This window comes from Dermacentor variabilis, chromosome 5 (genome assembly GCF_050947875.1).
Source record: "Dermacentor variabilis isolate Ectoservices chromosome 5, ASM5094787v1, whole genome shotgun sequence".
In the NCBI taxonomy this organism is placed as follows: domain Eukaryota; kingdom Metazoa; phylum Arthropoda; class Arachnida; order Ixodida; family Ixodidae; genus Dermacentor; species Dermacentor variabilis.
The window spans coordinates 146,496,457-146,515,501 of record NC_134572.1 but is presented as its reverse complement, the minus strand read 5'-3'; positions in this window follow the sequence as shown (position 1 = coordinate 146,515,501).

Below are 19,045 nucleotides of genomic sequence, written 5' to 3'. Positions count from 1 at the left end.
CCGCCGCTAAGCCTCCCCGCCAAGCGCGTCCAGGCATGTTCCAATGCCACGTGTCTTCGGTGTGCGTGTGTGTGTGTGTGCATGTTGGTGCCCGCGCTTGTCAAAGCGCGGAAGCCGGGGAGAGGAGCTCCCCCAACTGTGAAGCGAGGAGGTCCGAGCGGCGCCGGCCCGGCGGATGCGCCACCTACTCTTCCCAACGTGGCCGAGCGGCGCCGGCCCGGCGGATGTGCCACCTACTTTTCCCAACGTGCCCGAGCGGCACCGTCCCGGCGGATGCGCCACCTACTCTTCCCAACGTTCCCGAGCGGCACAGTCACGTGCACGTCTATAGAGGCGTTCCTTCTTGCCCTCAACTGCGAGAGTATAAAAGCAGCTGCCCCCGGACGCCAAGAGAGAGGCTCCGATTTCTTCTGTTGAGTAACGTGCTCTCCAGTCTCTCTACTTCGGTCGACCTGACCGCCCACTCTTTGCGATGCTAGAATAAACAAGTTGTTCGGTTACCTGTCGACTCATGCTTTGCCGGGACCTTCGGATGCTTCCAGTTGTGCCCCAGGCCGCCAGGCCAACGCTACCCTTGGGGCTTGCGACCCAGGTGCAACAACGGGCGTCAGCGCTGAGTTCCCAACAGTTACTAAACAGAGTTGTCTAGCCGACAAAGGGTGGTTAACTATGTGGGTAGATAAATGCTCTTACTAGACTTCAATATTAATCTCCAGTGAATTATCATAAATAAATTCAAAATCTAAGCAAATATAACTAGAAAAGAGGGAACCAAAATAAGTTACGGTAAAGGTTATTACCGGCACAGAACATTGCACTTGAAGTATTTCATGGATCAATAATAAGTGTCCTCAAGCCACGGCACGAAAGCTGTGCCTCTATTTCATTGCAGGAAGAAAAGCATAAATAATGTAGCAAGACCTCGAAAAAAATCTCTTCAGAACCGTAGAAGTAAATTTGCTCCACTTGTAACACGTCAAGAACCCTTTCAAAAATGAAGTAATATCTTGTTCATATGAAACCCCTAAAACCCTTGTAAGTATAAGTCATATTCACTCCGATTAGAACACTTAAAAAATCCTTCAAGAAATGAAGTAATATTCACTCTAATTAGTTTACCTAAAAGTCTCTTCCGGAAATAGGGTCATATTCACGGCAATTCAAACAACTAGAAATCTCCTGCAAGAAACGAAGTAATATTTACTCCTATTTGAACGCCATAAACACTCCTGTGAGATATGGAGTTAACTAAAACTCCATATGCCTGAAGTATATTAAACTCTCATTCGGGAATCCGCTTGGCGACGAGGCATTACCTCCCATCTGGGATTATTTCTGTTTAGTGTGTAGTTCTCACGAACGTTCCCATCCTTCTCTATTTATTTTTCGTGCCTTTGCTTGGTACCTCCGCTATTCTTTCCAAATTTCTCTTTTCGGAGCCCCCCCCCCCCCCGCCACCCCTCAGAAAAGGGTAGCAAACCCGAATTTCTTCTGGTTAACCTCCCTGCCTTTCCCAACCCGTTTATTCTCTCTCTTTGTGTTAATTGATCCATCGGTCATCCAAAGCAGTGATTTCACGCTACTTTGCCTCTGTTCCGTGCCTTTCTTCAGCGCAGAATTTTAACGATGGCTATTGAAAACGAAGAAAAATACTTTTGATCTTTTTTAAGCAGTAGTTTTCTGCAGATGCCCAAGGTACAGCTGAAGAAGTTGACGCCCCGAAGGCGGTGGTAGTAGATGTGCCGGGCCTTGTGAAAGCGTGAATAGGTGGGACACGCGACGCTTCGCTACCGCACTGTATACTCCCTCGGCAATCTTCGTACAAATATCGCTTTTGTTGGACGTATCCCTGTACAGGCTGTGACTTCTATCGTAAAGCAAGGGGTAATTGTTGATTGCGTTGGCGATCATTGCCGCTGGCACTTTAGTCGCCATCTTCAATTTAAGACGGAATGTATGCATGCTAGGGCGTCTTCTAGAAAAATGTCAGGAACTTCCGCTTTCTCTGCTGCGAAAGAGTTTGTCCGAGATTTATCGCACTCGCTGTCCAGTTTTTCACCCACTTATAAGCTCTGTAGCAAGCGGATTTCTTTTGGACTTTTGCCGCTTCCGCCAGTTTCGAGGCAAAGTCTGTGAACGTATAGTAGGCCAACCTCCATGGAGAGGACGAACTTTCGGCGGCCGCCGCTCGGCGACAGCCGCCGGCCGCCCGACGTCCAAAAACTGGCTGTTCGCGGCCAATCCAATCTCAAGCAGAACTTTTGTTGGGCTAGTTGGTGCATGTTACTGAAATACTAAAGCGCCAGACAGACGATACAACAAGCGCTCGTCCGTGTCTCTTCCTGTGTCGTCTGTTTGGCGCTTTAGTACTTCAGTAGCAATCCTAGTCTCGCTAGATATGCGCCGCCCAGCGAACCGCCGCCACCGGAAGTCGTAGGGCGTCGCGGAGAGCGCGGACCAATCACAGCATAGCTTAGGGGTGGGTTTCCGTCGGTCGCCTGTAGGCAGGATTTTTGGTTGTTGACGCTTGGCTAATATTAGGCCATTTCCTACCTACGCTTCGAACGCTTGTTTTCCAGTGCTGTTTCTCCTCCTTGTTGACTGTTGCATGTGTCTCAAGTCTGTAGTGAATAATATGTGGCTACTGCTTGTTTTGCTTACACAATGTAGTTGGTGGCCTCGCTTCCCGGCGATACTCCGGCCATGCGAAACCGCAACATAATACCGTATGCCTATATACCGCCATGTTTTGGGGGAGGTGGTTGACTTCCCTGCCTTTCCTATCCCTGTTTTCTCTCTCTCTCTCTCTCTTTGATTGTCGTTCGCTTACACCTCCAAGAAGAACGAGAGATGAATCATCGCGTAGGTGCCGAAAAGAAACTTGCAATCTTTGCTCCTTTTGCTCGATTTCGACTTATGTAAATGTGTACTATATATATATATATATATATATATATATGTATATATGCCTTTATCTTGTATGTCTTGTTAAATAAACAATCGATTACTTACGCTCTGAAAGTGAAAGGGCGTTTCCTCTCGTTATGTCGTCCCCGAAAAGTGTCTACAAAGGGGAAATGAAATTACCCGCGAAGTGGCTCATATATGCTGACCCTTGTCTGGTGACCAAGTATACACGCTTCTGTTCTGCTTAACAAAAAAAAAAAAGCAAGGAAGAAAGGAACTGTCTTCGTAAAATCTCGACATATAAGGTCGGCTCTGAGGCGCATCTCTGGAGCACGTCGATTTGTTAATAAATGGAGAATTATATTTCAGATATAATTCATCGATATAGATATTCATCGGTTTAGGGGCATTTTTACTTTCTGCTTTGATTCGCCAACGTCGCTTTTGTAGTCTAGCTCGTCTGACCACAATGACTCGGTTGCTTGGAGTGTGGTGTGACGAACACGCGGCAGCGCTTCGCACTGGATTTTTCGTCACGTCAAATTCGTCGCGGAATTTGGCTCCGTGGAGGTTAGCAGAGTTACTGCCACGTTCGAAGTGATGTACTCACCAAAGTTTAGCCTCCTGCTCAGTGTGGTGTGAGAAAGTGTATGGGACCTTCTCGTAGGCTGTTGGAACGACTTTCGTGAGCTGCTTCCCTTGAGATGCTAGCAATTAGATTAAGTTATGTCGTTTTACGTGCCAAAACCACGCTAAGATTGTGAGGCGCGCCCGCAGAGGGGGACCTCCGGATTAATTCTTTGTCATGTTAAGCGTATGGCTGTTGTTGCGGTGTATATCACATAATATTTGAGACATTTGTGCGCAGTCGTCTGGATTGATCCATCTGCAGTATTTTCACCTGAGCTCGGGCATTTTAAAGCTATCTTTGGTAGGTCTTCCTTTTGAAAACCCTCTCCCTGCATGTTCATGGGGAACGAACCATTGAAACTTTTAATGGCGATAGCTATTCTACGGATCACGAACGGGTGTTCGTATAATTTGTTTAATTAATTTGTGTAATTTAATTAATCTTTAATTAATGTCCCTCTGCGGCCGGTCATCGTAAAATGTCCCCTGAGGAGGTAAAGAAGTCGTTATCTCCTGCCGGGGTTTCATGTCGCGACTTCTCGCCTTCCAGCCAGCTGCTTTTCGTATGTGCTGCGCCGCGACGAATGTGTAGAAATGACGGAATAGTAGCAGCGCGATATACATCAACAGTACTGAGGCCTGAGCTATTTGGCCCCTATGTACTTATAATAGGTGTAATGTCACCAAAAAAAAGGAAGAAAGATGATGAGGACACACAAAATGTACACCGCAAGCGCTTCATGACCTCAAGTGTTATGTAGCTCGACAGATCGAGCAGCAATTAGGTGGACATGTCGTGTTGTGCGTTCGTCACGCATGACTAGAGTTGATAATTCGTATGGTAATTAAGTTGTCGGAGAGCAAAGTTGTCGAGCGGCATATTATTGAAACGTAATAAGCTCATTGATCACACGTATAGTACACTGTCAACGCCTTGGGAAGCGCTTGGACGTGTTCCCCTATCGACATCCGATCTAAGTTTGCGCTCGGAATTAAAGTCTCGTAGAGCTTTCTTTTAATTCCTTTTTATTTTTTCATTTGAATTGAATTGACGTGTACTTGAATTGCTGCTCTCATCCAACCTTGCTGGTACCATACAGGTCGCTTGTGCGACCCAGGATATGAACCCGCGCGTACGGCCAAAGGTGATTTGTTTTCCGGATATTTTATTCACAATGAAAGAAACTGCGGAATTAATTGTAGGTTACGAATAAAAACTTTGATATTTCCCCTTCTCTCTCAAGCTCCTATGTCTTACTTTCTGACTGAAAGAGTATTCTGCTTACAGGGTGCAACACAACCTTTACGCTTAGTCAACTCTAGCTCGAAACCATACGTGATTTGCACCTGCACCTGCTGTGATATACAGTATAATTTGATGTGGTTGTTATCATTACTGTTCATCGATTTTATTTTATCAGGAACCCGCCGCAGTGGCTCAGCGGGTATGATGTTGCGCTGCCAAGCACGAGATCGCGGCGGCCGCATCTCGATGGGGACGAAATGCAGAAACTCCCGGGTCCCGTGCATGCACTGGGGGCACGTTAAGGATTAATCCAGAGACCCCCACCGGCGTTCCTCATAATCAAATCGTGGTTTTGGCAAGTCAATAATTTTATCCCGCCACCCTAAAATTAGGAGAAAGGAAGCAGCTTGCATCGGGCCGAGAAGCCAAGGTTTTCTAAGTATACATTTATTGTAGATAAGGGTAGAAAACAAGCGATATTTGGCGTTGTCACTGTCAAAGTTCAACACATTTCCTGGCTCTTTTCTAACAGAGAACAATGTTGGGAAGAGAGAGCAATTCAGCGCCGCTGGACCCACCGTCAACCAGTACATCGCACTGCAGGGCTATGTGAGTTGCTTTAATTACATTTTTAGAGCCCTACGTACCGTTTCACAGCAGGCAATGCTACGAAGCCTACAGGGTTTTTTTTTTTTCTCTCTCGCTGCCCGCATGTGCGACGATACTATAGCGCGTCAAAGTAAGGTATATTTATGAGTCGTGTAACTCGGTGTAAAATTGAGTCTCGATCGCACTATTAGGGTGCATAAGATGACGTTGTCATTACATGGGCGGCGTCGTACTTCTGAACCTATCTGCCACTGAAGGAACGGAGTGACATGTTTCTACGACCACCGGCCGCAGCACACCGCATGCACTCGCAACCAAAACATAGTGCGCAGCACACAGGAAGCGCAAAGGGGCACACATAACACGTAATTCGACGTAACCTTGCGGTCGAAAGTTGAACATGGGGTGTATAAGGTACCCTTCCGTAGAAAGGTCCGCAGATAAGAAACAACTGCACTGCGAAGCGGATGGAGTAAGATATTATGACCGCGCTTGTTGCGTAAGGCTCCTTAAGGGTGCAAATCGGTCTACTATTCCCACCCTTACAACGGTAACCGTGTAAGCAATTGAGTTTTAGACAGAAAGCACTTTAAATGGTGTAAATGGGTTTGCAGTGTTCTTTGATACACTCTTAAAAATGACAACAGCCTTTGGGTCGTGTCTTTTCGCATAACGATAATCGTCTTGCCCGCATTTCTTTTCTTTGGCGCTGCGAACCTGGTACTTCCGAGTCACGAACAGCTTTCGCGTTATCAGCGTTACAGCATTCTCGACAGAAAAGTAGCGAGCGCATCGTTTTCAAGAATGGAAACGCAAGTAAGGCAGATCACGATTATTGTGGGAAAAATCACCGCCCAAGCACTCCGTAAAGATGGTTAACCAGCGAAGCTGAAACGCGCGGCCCCGGTGTTTACTACTGGATTAATGCCGACGGTTCATTAAACAACAGCTTGGTAGGTTGCAGGATCCTCGGTACGCAGTTGCGGTTTGCGCTCGGCTGTACGAGTTTGTTCTTGTAGCCGGGCTGCAGTGTCGGCACGGCGTAGACGAGCTCGTACCCAGTTCTGCTCGCGGTGTTGCTGATCGAAAGCTGCCTGCTCTTCAGGAGTACGTACGACGCGTGGCCTACCCATTTCGGAGCCGGGGAGAAACTGCTGCGCACGCGCTCGGCTGCGACGGAACGCAACGGCGTCACTACTGGCGCAGTTAATCCAACATACGCCTAGACAGCACGAGGCCTTTTCACTCCGATCCATGACGACGTGTTACCTGGCCCGACTGCCAAAGAATCAAATGGGGATCGATCAATCAATCAATCAATCAATCAATCAATCAATCAATCAATCAATCAATCAATCTTATTATTATTATAGACATTATTACAGTTACAAAGCAAATGTAATACAGAAGGAGCTTCCAAAGTAAAAACTGTCAGGGGGACCTCGTGTTATAACATGTATAAAATGTAAAATGTATGATTAGCAACGAAGCTAAGAACAACGGGAAAATACAAAGTGCTCCCGTGCAGGCAATAGTGGTTTTGACATCACCGCTTTCATCACGCGAGCCTTCTCAATGGAAACTTCGGGCCAGGTAGCGTGACGTCGTGGATCGGAGTAAACATGCCTTGTGCTATCTAGGTGCTGTTGGGTAATCGCGCGTCTCACTTTATCTCTTTTATTTTTCGCGCACGCGCATGGTGTTGCGCCGGAGAATTCTTCGGCGTACAGTCGACCTACAGACGGACGGACGGACAAATAGGCTACCCATATATAGCTTCACTGTAAAATATACAGCCCAAAGGGTGCAACTGTTTTAAGAGTGTGTGTATATGAAACGGAGTATTGCTAACTTGGAAAACGGTGTCTAACATAACGAACAGATGCGTGTACATAGCATGCCGCACAAGTTACGCCGCATTTGCACTTGCTCAAGGCGATGCCACACTCATTAACGGCACCATACCGGGACTACATTTCCGGTTGCCTATAACTCCATCTTCATATCGTATAAAAACAAATAGGCGCACTCTGTATAACAGTAAGTCCCCTCGAACACGATATCTTCACTTCATCGACTCCATATATCTCGATAAGTAAGCACACATGGCGCGAGTGTGTGGAGATATCCACCACAGAGCCATAAGCGATCGCGGCGACATTTATCGTTAGAAAAAAAAACAACCTCTATGGGCGACAATAAGGTGAGGTATATACTGCGGCACAAAAAAAAAAAAAAAGAAACAGCGGCCGCTTACGGTATTTCGCACTTGACGTATAGCACCATTTCAACGGCCGACCCCTGGAACTCGAAACGTATGAGCTACGGAGAAGGCGCTTTCGCAATCGCCGAACAGGCTGCCCTATTCGTCAAAGCTGGCTGGAAACTGTCGCGAACCGTGCAGGGCCTGGCCCGAACAGCGGTAGAACTGCTCGGACGCACCCCGTAGACTCGGAAAGCAGCGGGTCGTTTCTCAGCGATCGCTGTAAAGTGCCCCCTACCGGCGGCCCATGGCAGCGTTCTCACAGTGGGTTCGACAGAAGCCAGCTTTTCCTGGGCGAGGGCGAGAAAAAGGAGCTTCCGTGCAGCCGTTTTAGATTACCGTCCCACCGTGCGGGCAGTGTGCACACTTCTTCCTCCCCAGCGGCTGCTGACGTCGTTAAACGTGCCGGGCCCGAAACAAAAGTGGAGAGAATGTCGCGCCACCGCTGTGCGCGCTACTGTTCGGGTCGCGGGGGGTCGCGCACGCCTGACGACTCCCGTTCTTCCTCACGTACCCCAGCGCGCGTATTCCTTCGCATCTTCGTGCAACGTTTCGCAAGTTGCGTGCATAGCAAGTGACGCTGACGGTGCGCGGCACACATGTCCGAGCGTAGCACGCCGCTTCAAGTGACGCTCTGTTCGTTGTCGCGGTCTCCTAATTTCGGTAATGTGTGGCCTGCCTATTGTTGCTTCAAATGATGTAGAGGAAAGCAGTGTTTTTTGCATGAAACTTGGGAGAATCCATTTGGGGCACTAATTCGAGCCTGTTTTTAAAACTGTAGCTTCGAACTACCACTGCTGTTAGTTATTTTTACTAAACGCGGCGCTTGCTCAACATCCGCCGTGTGCCCTGTAGACAACGCGATAAATTATGAAGTGTTTTGCATTTTCAATGCTGATCTTTGGCGAGCAACTTAGCGCAGACACAATGAGAGAAGCCCGCGAGCGACTGCACTGAATGGTTGATTGCACTCTCTGAACTCTATAGCATCTTCCTTGAACCTTGTTTTGCAAGACGACGTACAGGCGAATAACAAATTGGTCAGCAGATGACTGTGAAGAATGTGAACGAAGAATTTAGAGAACGGAGTAGAGAATAAATATGGTCATCAGCGAACAATTTCGCGATGACTCTGTTACTTCAACTGAGACAAACATTCCTTTTACTTGCCTGAAAATATGTGGCGTTAGCGCGACCATTCTGTGTAGATGCCTTGCCTGGTTTGAGCTTTTGAACCAGTTCTGAGAGTTAATAAGAACGTGTCGCTTTCCTTCTTTTTTTTTCTTCTCAACAAGAGTAAGTTGTCCCGTAGAACACACGGACGCACTGTTTGGCACGCTAGCTTCCACCAATGCTGCACGCAATTACCCTTACCGCGTAGCGCACCGTCTGGCGCACCAGCGCTCTGTAGACGGGTCTGTTTCCCTCCGCGACGCAGTCAGTGCGTTCTCCGCACAGCTGGTCCCCATGTGTTATCGCGCGCAATAAACATAAACCACGGCGTCGCTATGACCTTGGCTTTTTATCCCCGCTCACCGCCCCCCCCCCCTCCTCCCCATGTGCGTGCCACGATCCTCAGTGCGGCCGAGGCCATTAGCACCGAACTGCGCGTCGTTTATTTCGCACGGGGCATCACGTGGAATAGACCACGCGACGTTTTGCCGAAGAGACAACGGCCATCGCGTCCAAGAAGCGGAGACAGTGCGACGTCGCAGAGCTCGCGTTCTGCTTCCTACTTCTTCTTTAGGCACGACGCACACCCACTGTTGAGGACTGGGCAAGAAGAAAGATTACTTATAACGCTCATAACGTTTCCGAGTTTTTTCTCGTCTGTTTCCTTGGTTTCTGATTCGTCGTTTCCTTCTTTATTATTTGCGCACTTACAACGAACGTATGCTTCAAAGGATACGAAGCGAGGAGCGAGAGCTCATTCGTTTTATCACAGTCCCGGAACGCGAAAAATCCGTGAGCAACTTAGGTGCGGAGCCCAGTTATGCGGGTGACAGACACGCTGTGCATTTGTAGATGAGGCAGCGCCCTTATTGTTTATGGCCATACAGCGTGCAATTTGCGTAGCGGTCACAGCGTAAGTTATCGCTGAGCAATATTTCACTTTTATTGAGACACTATAGGCTTGAAAGATACGATTTAGCCATGGTTCCATAGTTTATACGATAGCTATCCCTCACACACACACACACACACACACACACACACACACACACACACACACACACACACACACACACAAACACACACACACACACACACACACACACATACACAAACACACACACACACACACACACACACACACACACACACACACACACACACACACGCGCGCGCGCGCGCGCACGCACGCACGCACACGCACACATGCGTCGCATCACCAGTTATCAGCCCTACGCTCATAAGGAGAGCGTAGGAGAGCTCATAAGTGGTGCTGTATGCTCCATTACAGCATCGATTAACAGGCATTCTGACAGACTGAGGGAATGGGTTCGGGGGGAACGGGTTCGGCAGATGCAGCACAATTAGCATCAAAAAGATATCTGAATTTGGCATACAGTGTACTTCGGTGAGTTGATGATGACTGGGATGAACAAGGCAGCTTTTGAGATTCGCTAAGTGGCCAATTTTGCGTCACAATTTTTCGGAGAAGCCTGAACCTCATGGTTGCAATTTTTCATTACAGTACGTAAAGTACTGAGTCTCTTGATTCAGAATAAGATTTCTCGTAAAAGAAGAATGAAACGGAATTTGTCTGTGCGAGCTCATAGCACGACGGCAGTCTACTTTCTAAACTAATGGCCAAAGTTAAAGAAAACTACGCAAAACAAAACAAAACAAGAAAAGCCGCGACCACTGACTTGCGTACACCTCTACACACTGCCCTAACTTCAAAGATTCAGGCAGGCGTGAACAAACACGAACGTTTAGGCCGTGTTTTTTTTTTTTTCTTTTTTACGCATCCGCGCTCCCATTCCACCGACGTTTTTTACGGCTCCCAATTCATTCTCTCGAGCCCCTCGTACCATCCCTTTTTGGGCCGTGTCGTTCTGGTGCGCACTCCGTGCGGTGACAATGTCTGAATTGACACCGTGATGTGTGCCCCCCCCCCCTTTGCTTCTTTTCCTCCTCTCTCGCGATGTCCGTGCCGCCAAAGATGTTATTCTTTTCGGGGGTCCTTCGGCGGTGCTGATTCGCGCTACGTTGACTTGGCACAAAGCAGCTGAGAAGGCAGCCTGCGCTCTTTTGGGGTAGGTGGGTGTGGTTGATGCTACCGCGCTCACACCGTCGTCATTCCTCTTTTTTTTTTTTCCCCCCTTTCCGGGACCACACAGCCAAAGAAAACCGCCGGTGCCACAGAAAGGCTGCAGTCTAGCCCTGCGGCAGCCGCGGGTCAAAGGTTGTCGCCGCGGGGGGTTTGAGCCCCCCTGAGGTTTCTGAATGCGCTCACCGTTGCAAGAGCGGCCGGCATAGCTTCGCCGTATGTGCAATTTGTCCGGGCTTTCTTACTCACTTTGAGAAAGTCGTTTCGAATTTTTGTTGGTCTGCTTGTTTCCTTCTGTTGTCTTCTTCTTCCCCGTGCCAAATAAGGCCCTGCCACATTGCTTATCGCTAACCAGAGCTACGACTTCCCAGTTTTAAGGAGAAAATACCGAGGAACGCCAAGAAATTTTTTTTGAAGAGAACACACTAGGAGTCACATTAAAAGTTAGAACTAGCTCCTCTTGAGCGCTTTTGGCCCCCGAGGAAATCATCGTTTCTCCGGTTTTGCTTGTTGCCCGGAGTTCGTTTTAACCGGGATATCACTATCACCACGTTCTCGCTCGGCACACTACCCGCCTATCCAAACAGTATCCGGACTTCGTTGAACGTTGTCGTGAATATTATATAGTAAAGGAGGCATGTGCGATCTCATTGCGCTCGCGTCGCGAATAATGTCATGCGTTCAAGAATCTAAGCCACCGGCCGGCGATTACTCTGCGATGTACGCTGAACCATTATAAACGGTGGGCTGACTCGACTCGCCAGACGAGAGTATAGACGAATGTGCTGGCCGCACTCGCCGTGCTTGGAGTGTTGCTGCCCTTTGGGGGGAAATTGCTACCAACTGTGAGTTAGATCCTGAACTCACCGTTGTGGCAGTGCTTGTTTCTTCGCCGTGACTATTCAACTTCGGAATATCGGTTGCTGTGACGCATTGCACATCATCGCGGCCTCCGTTCATGCCGGAACGGAAAAGCAACGAACGGCTCTGCCGTTTATACTTATGTACGCTCATTAATTATCATATTTTATTGAAATGCGAAAGGGTACGTAGATATTGCGAAAGCTGAAAAAGAAAATATCCAAGTATCTTGCTTTAATCGCCGAGAGCTTTCCCCACTCTCCCCTTTTTCCTTTCTTGTGTCAAATTATGACAAATCTCAGCACGAACTTTATCCTTATGGGGCTGGCATGGGGACCTGGTATACTTAGTTCCAAAAGTAGGGTAATTATCAAGCAGAAAGGAAGCAGTAATAAAGGCGTGGACACGCGAACGAGCCCATAAGCAATAGAAAGAAAAGTAGATTACATATCAAAATATAGTATAAAGGTGTGCATAGAGATCTGTTGATACACTAAGCCATAGTGAAAATATAGACATTCCAATGCTTCTGCCGCTAGCTGTCTGCTCCACTAAGGACCAGTAGCTATGAGTACGGCAGATGCGCACCCCCCCCCCCCCCCAGTGACACAGAAAGCAAGGCTATTGTGTACCGAACGTGGGGCCAGATAGAATATACACTGGGCCAAGTGAGCCCTAAATTGGGCATTGGGCCAACAATGGCCTCCCTGCTATTGCTGCCTTTCATTTGTAAAGCTACCCTGTGGAGTCTCAAATGTATCGTAGAGGCTAGAGGCACAGATTAGAAACATGGTATTAAGGGAAATTTCTCGTTTATAAAATGTTAGCTAGTAATACGCGAAAGCGAACATCATCTTGGTTGGATGTGGTTCATCCGGAAAGGCTGTTGAAATCTTTCGAAAACCCTGGAAGAAATGACTGTAGGTCGGCTTTTGCCCGACACATATCAATGCAGACCTTATTACTAAATTGATGCTCGAAGAAAAACATAAGGAGATGGAGAAACTACTTCGAGATAGCTGCGTAGTGTGACAGACAGACAGACAATGAACTTTTATTCAGGTCCTGAGGGACTAGCCGGTGGAGACCCGTTGGGGCCCCCGGCTCGCCGCTGGCTGCTCCCATGTCGGAATGGGGAGGCCAAGCCTCTCCGCTCTTTCACGGGCCCTCTGGACGGCCATGGACTGGAGCTTAAGTTGCGTGCTAGATATGGCCTCGTCCCAGTCCCGTTCGCTGGTGAGGGACGTATCCCGTAACGCAGGACACTGCCAGAGCATATGAGGTACTGCGTAGTGTGATAATATATTTTATAGAACAAGGACAGTGCACGAATTCTGCGACGGGAAGCATGTGAAGATAGCTCAATGGTGCTTTTCATGGGCGGGATTAATAAATTAGGCGGCTCCAACCTGAACAAGTGCAATTTTATTAACTGGCGTATTCGAATATAAATATCATACGCATACCTGGAGCTATAACCTAAAGAGCAACGTATACGTAAATACTTCAGGCTTGCTTCCGGCTTAGAGAGAATCAGCTGAGCATCGCTGGCTGTTCGCGTTTTATAAAAAGAATTGTCTTCTGTCTGTGCTCTTTGCCAGGAATATGTGGGACACGCACCGAAGGAAGCCAGTATAAAGAAAGGAACCTTACATAAGACGATATTTCTTAAAGAAAATGAACGATAATTTTTTCCCAACATAATACATATTAATCCATTAAATATCAAGTAAAACTGTGTCATTTTTCCAGCTTTTCTATAGGGGTGTATTTCATACACTTACTTTAGACCCGATTTATCACTGAGACGCCGTCGCAAAAAAAAAAAAAGAAAAATGTAAAATCAGCCAGATCGTATATTTACACTCAACTTCCCTCGTGTCTCCTGATCAGATGAGGACCTCGTCGAAGGATTTGCATCGGCCTATCCTAAAGCCATGCGCATCACTTGAAAATGGCGCAATTCCACAGTCTTGCATGAAGAATACAATGAAGCTCGCACACAGAAAGTTTCGTTCTTTGTTTCACTCTGCTCGAATACCTGTTGAAACGGGTGGCCCCAATGTTTCCGATTTGTGGACCAAATTCATAAATGACATAAAGGATCACCAAATTCATGAATGGAATTTAATACCTTTATGTATATTTTATCAGTTGTAATATATGTTGCCCCATCTGCTCGATTATGAATCAATCTTTTATTTTTTTTTCCGAATCTTTTTAAACATTAGGTGTAGGTTTTCCTCACTTCGAATCGTACCCTTTCGAAATACCGCCTAAATGCATTAATAGAAATATTAAAGCAATATTAAATTTTTTCCATTATTGCACCCCGCGTCGCGTCATTATTGCGATAAAGTTTCGGATAAAACTGGTCATTAATAAAGGCGTACCCTATTGGCACGCGCTGACAATCAATGTGCCTGAAGTAGCGAGAAATGGAAGCAAAAATATAGTGGAATACGTTCCTGTGGGACAGTTCATCAGAGTATTTAGAAGAAAAAAGAAAGAGAATGCCCGTTATTACTAACTACTTTCAACAGACAAAGCTATCGAACAATGATATCCACAAAAGGCCAGTATAAGTTGCCGCAAGGCTGGCTCGTGTCATAATACGGAAACTACGAGGTATAGCCAAAGAAGTCCCTTGAAAAGCGAGTAGCCGTGGCTTCCCGGCCGTATAATTTGCAAACCATGCCAAACCGAGGGTGCCCACCGGAAAACTAGGACCCATTCAGGGCCGGAGGCATTGTCGCCCACGTATACAAGGCCGCCGGCTCGCTCTCTCTTTCCGGAGCTCTTCCCGGCAGGAGGTTCGTATTATTGGCCGTATCCGAGTCTACCTGCACGTATTATTGGCCCTCTCGCGCGTTCCCTCCATCTGTTCCTTTCCTCCCGCCCCGAGGCGAGTGAAGGAAAATATGCAGAAGCGTTCAAAGCGGCCGCCTTTCGACTGCCGTTTCCTTTTGTGAGAATATCGGGAAGGCGCCATTTCGATAAATGACCGAACGCCGAAAGAGACTCCACCACTGAAAAGAAAAAAAAGAAAGGAAGGATGCCTCCTTAGATCGCCTTATCCTTCCCTCTTCTCGAGTCTTTCCATTTCTCTCGGCTCCAGTCAGCAAGACCCCTGAATGCCTCCTGTTATATTCTTCATCTGCCTCCTCTGGCGACCCCCCGACTGCAAGGCCTTGTCGCCACGCGAACTTCACGACGTCAGGCGTTCCCTTTTTGGGGGTCTTTCGTCGTGCACAGCTACAACCGTGACGACAAAAAGTTGGAGAAAGGAGCACAACAAGAAGAAGCAGAAGAAGAAGCGGGCCCGGGGCCGCAATTCAGACTCGCGTCGGGCCTCTCGCTGCCGACGGGCCAGCCAGCCAGACAGCGAGAACCAGCCAGCTTCACTACTTTGAGGGCGGCCGGCGGGGTCCGAGCTGAATAACGTGCACGGTACACGCACACGAAGAAAGCGTCGAAAAAGAGGGCGGCGAGGGGGGCGGGGGAGTGGCTGCTCCCCAAAGAGCCCGCGCGACTCATATATATTGAACGGGCTTCAGCCGCCTTGTCAGCCCGGCTGCGCGCGTGGATGGCTGCCCCGCTACAGCGTTGGGTGACAGCGAATGCACTCTGCGGTGGTGGGTATGCGACGGAGGAGCAGCAGCTCTCGGCGCGTTTTGAGACCCTTCCTGCCGACGACGCTGCCGCCGCGGCTGTCGTCATAGCCGGCCGAACTTCTTGCCGCGTCTCTTTCCTGCCTCTTTCTTTTTTTCTTTTCCCGACTTTCCTTTCCTCCGCGGCTGATATATTCACAAGGGCCATCACGCACGTGTGCGCGCGACTTTGCTTGTTTCGATGCCCCGGCTGCGCCGCCGACGCCTTCGCCGATGGCCCCTCACGCTGCCTCTGGCAGTGGCCGCGCCGCCACTGTTGGGTAGCGTCGTCGCATCCTCCTCCCCTCCCTTTCTCCCGTCTCTTTGGGGACTTTGATGCATGAGGACGTGGATGGGAATCACGGCGCTAGCGTCTCTCTGCAAAGGGCTTCGTCTGCTTCTGACTTGGTTCGCTTTTCTGTTCCCCGGGCTTCCGCCTAGGTCTCCCTACCTTTTTTTTTTTATATGCATTAATATTTCGCGGCATATTTCTTTTTCTACTCGTGCCCCCTTCAACTTGATTTTTTTTTATTTATTTCGGCTTGTTTTATGCGCGCGATATGCTGAAAAGATGCCTTCCAGGAGAGTGACCGGCGGTCGTCCTTGTTAGCATTCCCTTGCCGAGCCGCCACCTGGTTATGCGAGCGTAACGCCTTGTTTGCGCCCACGCACTTCTTTCTTCTTGCCGCCAGGCGCAGATAAGTGAGGACAGGTGTCGCTCGAATGCATAACTTCTTTTCTTTTCTTTCAGGAAGTCGGTGCTGCTTTATATGGGGGGATGTAACATCGATACTTCGGCAGCGGTGGCGTATTTCTGACGCGCCTGGATTATGCGGGAACACTACACACTTATGACCATGAATTCGAGAGCAGATCGAACGACCGGTGTGGGTCCTTTATGTGCAAATCTCGCCATGCACGTTTCGCAGTTCACACGGCTGTGTTCGAAACATCGATGTCATCGAGCCCGTTTAATTGAAAAGAAATTGCGACAATGGTTCAGGCAAACACGCAACAAACTGCTGGCATCAGTCATTTCCACAGCCTAGCTGCGGCATTACAGCTAGATATAGTGGGCAGATTTCTGTAGATTCTGTATATTTCGGCATTGCCGGTACAGTTTTCGCAGTTACGACTGAAGTCCGCCGAACTCAACACGTATTTTCATTTATAACAAATTGTGGCATTAAGAAAAAGAAAGAAAAAAAGTTAGGTAGGAGTCTTAATAGACGGATCAGCGCAATGCGACAGGGACCGAGAATAAGAAAGAGACATACACGGCGTTAACATTAAACCAAACATTTTGTGTTATCGCACGTGTTATTTATACGACGACAGTGGATCGATAACGCATAGATATTAAAACCAAGGAGACAAAAAAATACAGTATAGAATCCACACGTGCCATCACTGTAATCACGTCGCAGCTGGTCATTTCAAGGCGATGATTCCACGCACCTCGTTTCTCTCTCCGATAAGCCGAAAGATGGAAAGCTCACGCATTTTTCTTTCATTTTGTCGATTTCATCCGAAACATTCACTGTGGCAAATTCTTTACGTCATCTCGAGGTTTGCTCCGTTACCTTAGGTACAATATGTACAAATAGAAGGGTTGGAGTATTTGGGCGTTTCGCTATCAGGCGTATGGTAATACGGTAATCCTCCTGTTCATACCTGCGGCGCCTTTCCGGATGAAATGATTTACCGCATACCCTCAGGCGCTGTGTCATAAGGTAAAGCAACACATCTAAAACTCTCCAATGACCTGGGTTGTATTTAATATGTAGGCGATGGTACTCATCGCGGTATAAAAATAAGGATTAAGTTAGAAGCGCCAGGGTTGTTACCAAATAACTGTTGAGCGAAATCATGGCACCACTACATGTGATGCCATGGTATGAATAGCACGAACGAATGTAAGTGTATACGAAAGAATGCATTCCGCAAAAACGGTGGCTTCTGCATACACGCTACTTATCTTTAGAATGACCGCGTCACCTCTCGAGTCAACCCACACGGATCAATGCGTTGAAAATCTTGACATTGCGAAACCTTTATCCAGTGTAGTGGATTGTACGGAACTCCCCTAGGCGTCCTATTAAAACGTTAAAGACTTCCCGGTCCTCGAAGCGCGGCTTGAAACCTATGTGTATACAGACACGCAGTCTGTTGCAACTCTCTGTCGGTCTGACTCGTACAAAAAAAGGAACTGGATCTTTGAGCGGCTAATCCTGCCCTATTGTCCACTCCCCTTGCGAAACCCACGCGAGAACGCCCTTGACAAGCACTCGTGTTTCGAGGAGCACCGGGACTGCTGGCATAACTACAGCCTGTAATCCGATTAAGGAAAGCCGCCCGGCTCCTTGACTTGGGAACTAGGAAAGTCACCAGCACGCGGCCGCGAAATAACTCCCGCGTCTTGCCTGCTTCGTGAATCCCGGTGCCCCGGCGTTCGATTCCAGGCAGTGACCTAAGGTGGAAGGAACCTCAGGGCTATAGGTGTGGCGTTGTTGCCGTCTCGCTGCCTCCCTCCTCGCTGCAGCCCCCCCCCCCCCCTCAGCCGCACAGGCAGGGTCGCGCAAACAAGGCCGCGGGGTGCATGGCTTTACGTGAAATGGCTTCCGGGCATGGGGTTTCCGCATCGATCCTTTTGTTGGAGTCATCCCGTCTTTGATTATATTTACGATGCGCTGGGAGAGAAAAAAAGAAGAAAGGAAACAAATATTAAGAGAAGAGAGAGAGAGAGCCGGAAGAAGAAGGACAGGAAGAAATTGTACTCTTTCTTTTCTCCCGCATCTGAGAAAAGAAAATGACAAGGAACCGCCAGCCCACGCGGCCGCAAGAACCCAGTTTCTTGTTTGTTCAACTCCCTCATCTCTTTGTCGCTCCGGTCTTCCCCAAATTTCTTTTTTTTTTTCTTTTCATTTATTTTCTCTCTGCTCACTCAGTCTGGTTTCTTGTTTGTCCCTCTTCTCTTTCCGACTCGGAGAGCGATGCACGAGCGCTCAGACCCCGCTGCGCACACACGCACCTCGGTCCTATAGCAGCAGGACCGAACGCGGGCCCTGGAAACGGTATAGCGAAGCGGAGACGGCGGGTGCTGTTAGCGCCTCAGACTCCCGCTGAGCCCCCGCTGACAAGCGGACAATGAGGTCTCCGGCTAGTATTTGTGCGAGCTCTGGTGTGCACTGGGGGAGGGGAGGGGGCGAGTCTTCAATCCCTCCTCCCACACCGTTCCCTACCCCCCAACCTCCAGATCTCCCGCTGGTCATTGTGCGCCTCCGCACACACCGCCACACGCGCGTGCGCTCGCGCGCACCCCCACCGATGCCGTCGAGGGGCAGCGGCAGGCGGCGGGCTGCATTCGCCGCCAAGCCGCTTTCTTTTTCCCAGGCCCCGGGTTTCCTCCTCCGAGGAAGAGCGAGGGACCGCTCTGAGAATGCATGCGGGCAGCGTTGGGAGTCCCTTCGCTGCTGCTGCTGCTGCTGTTTCTTGCGTTGCCCCGGCAGACGCGCAGGCCGCCGTGCTGCTTTGTAAGGCCCCTGCGGAACGGGGTTTCCGCTTTCTTCCGCTCGAGGTTCTTTGGGGAAGGCTCGCGACCA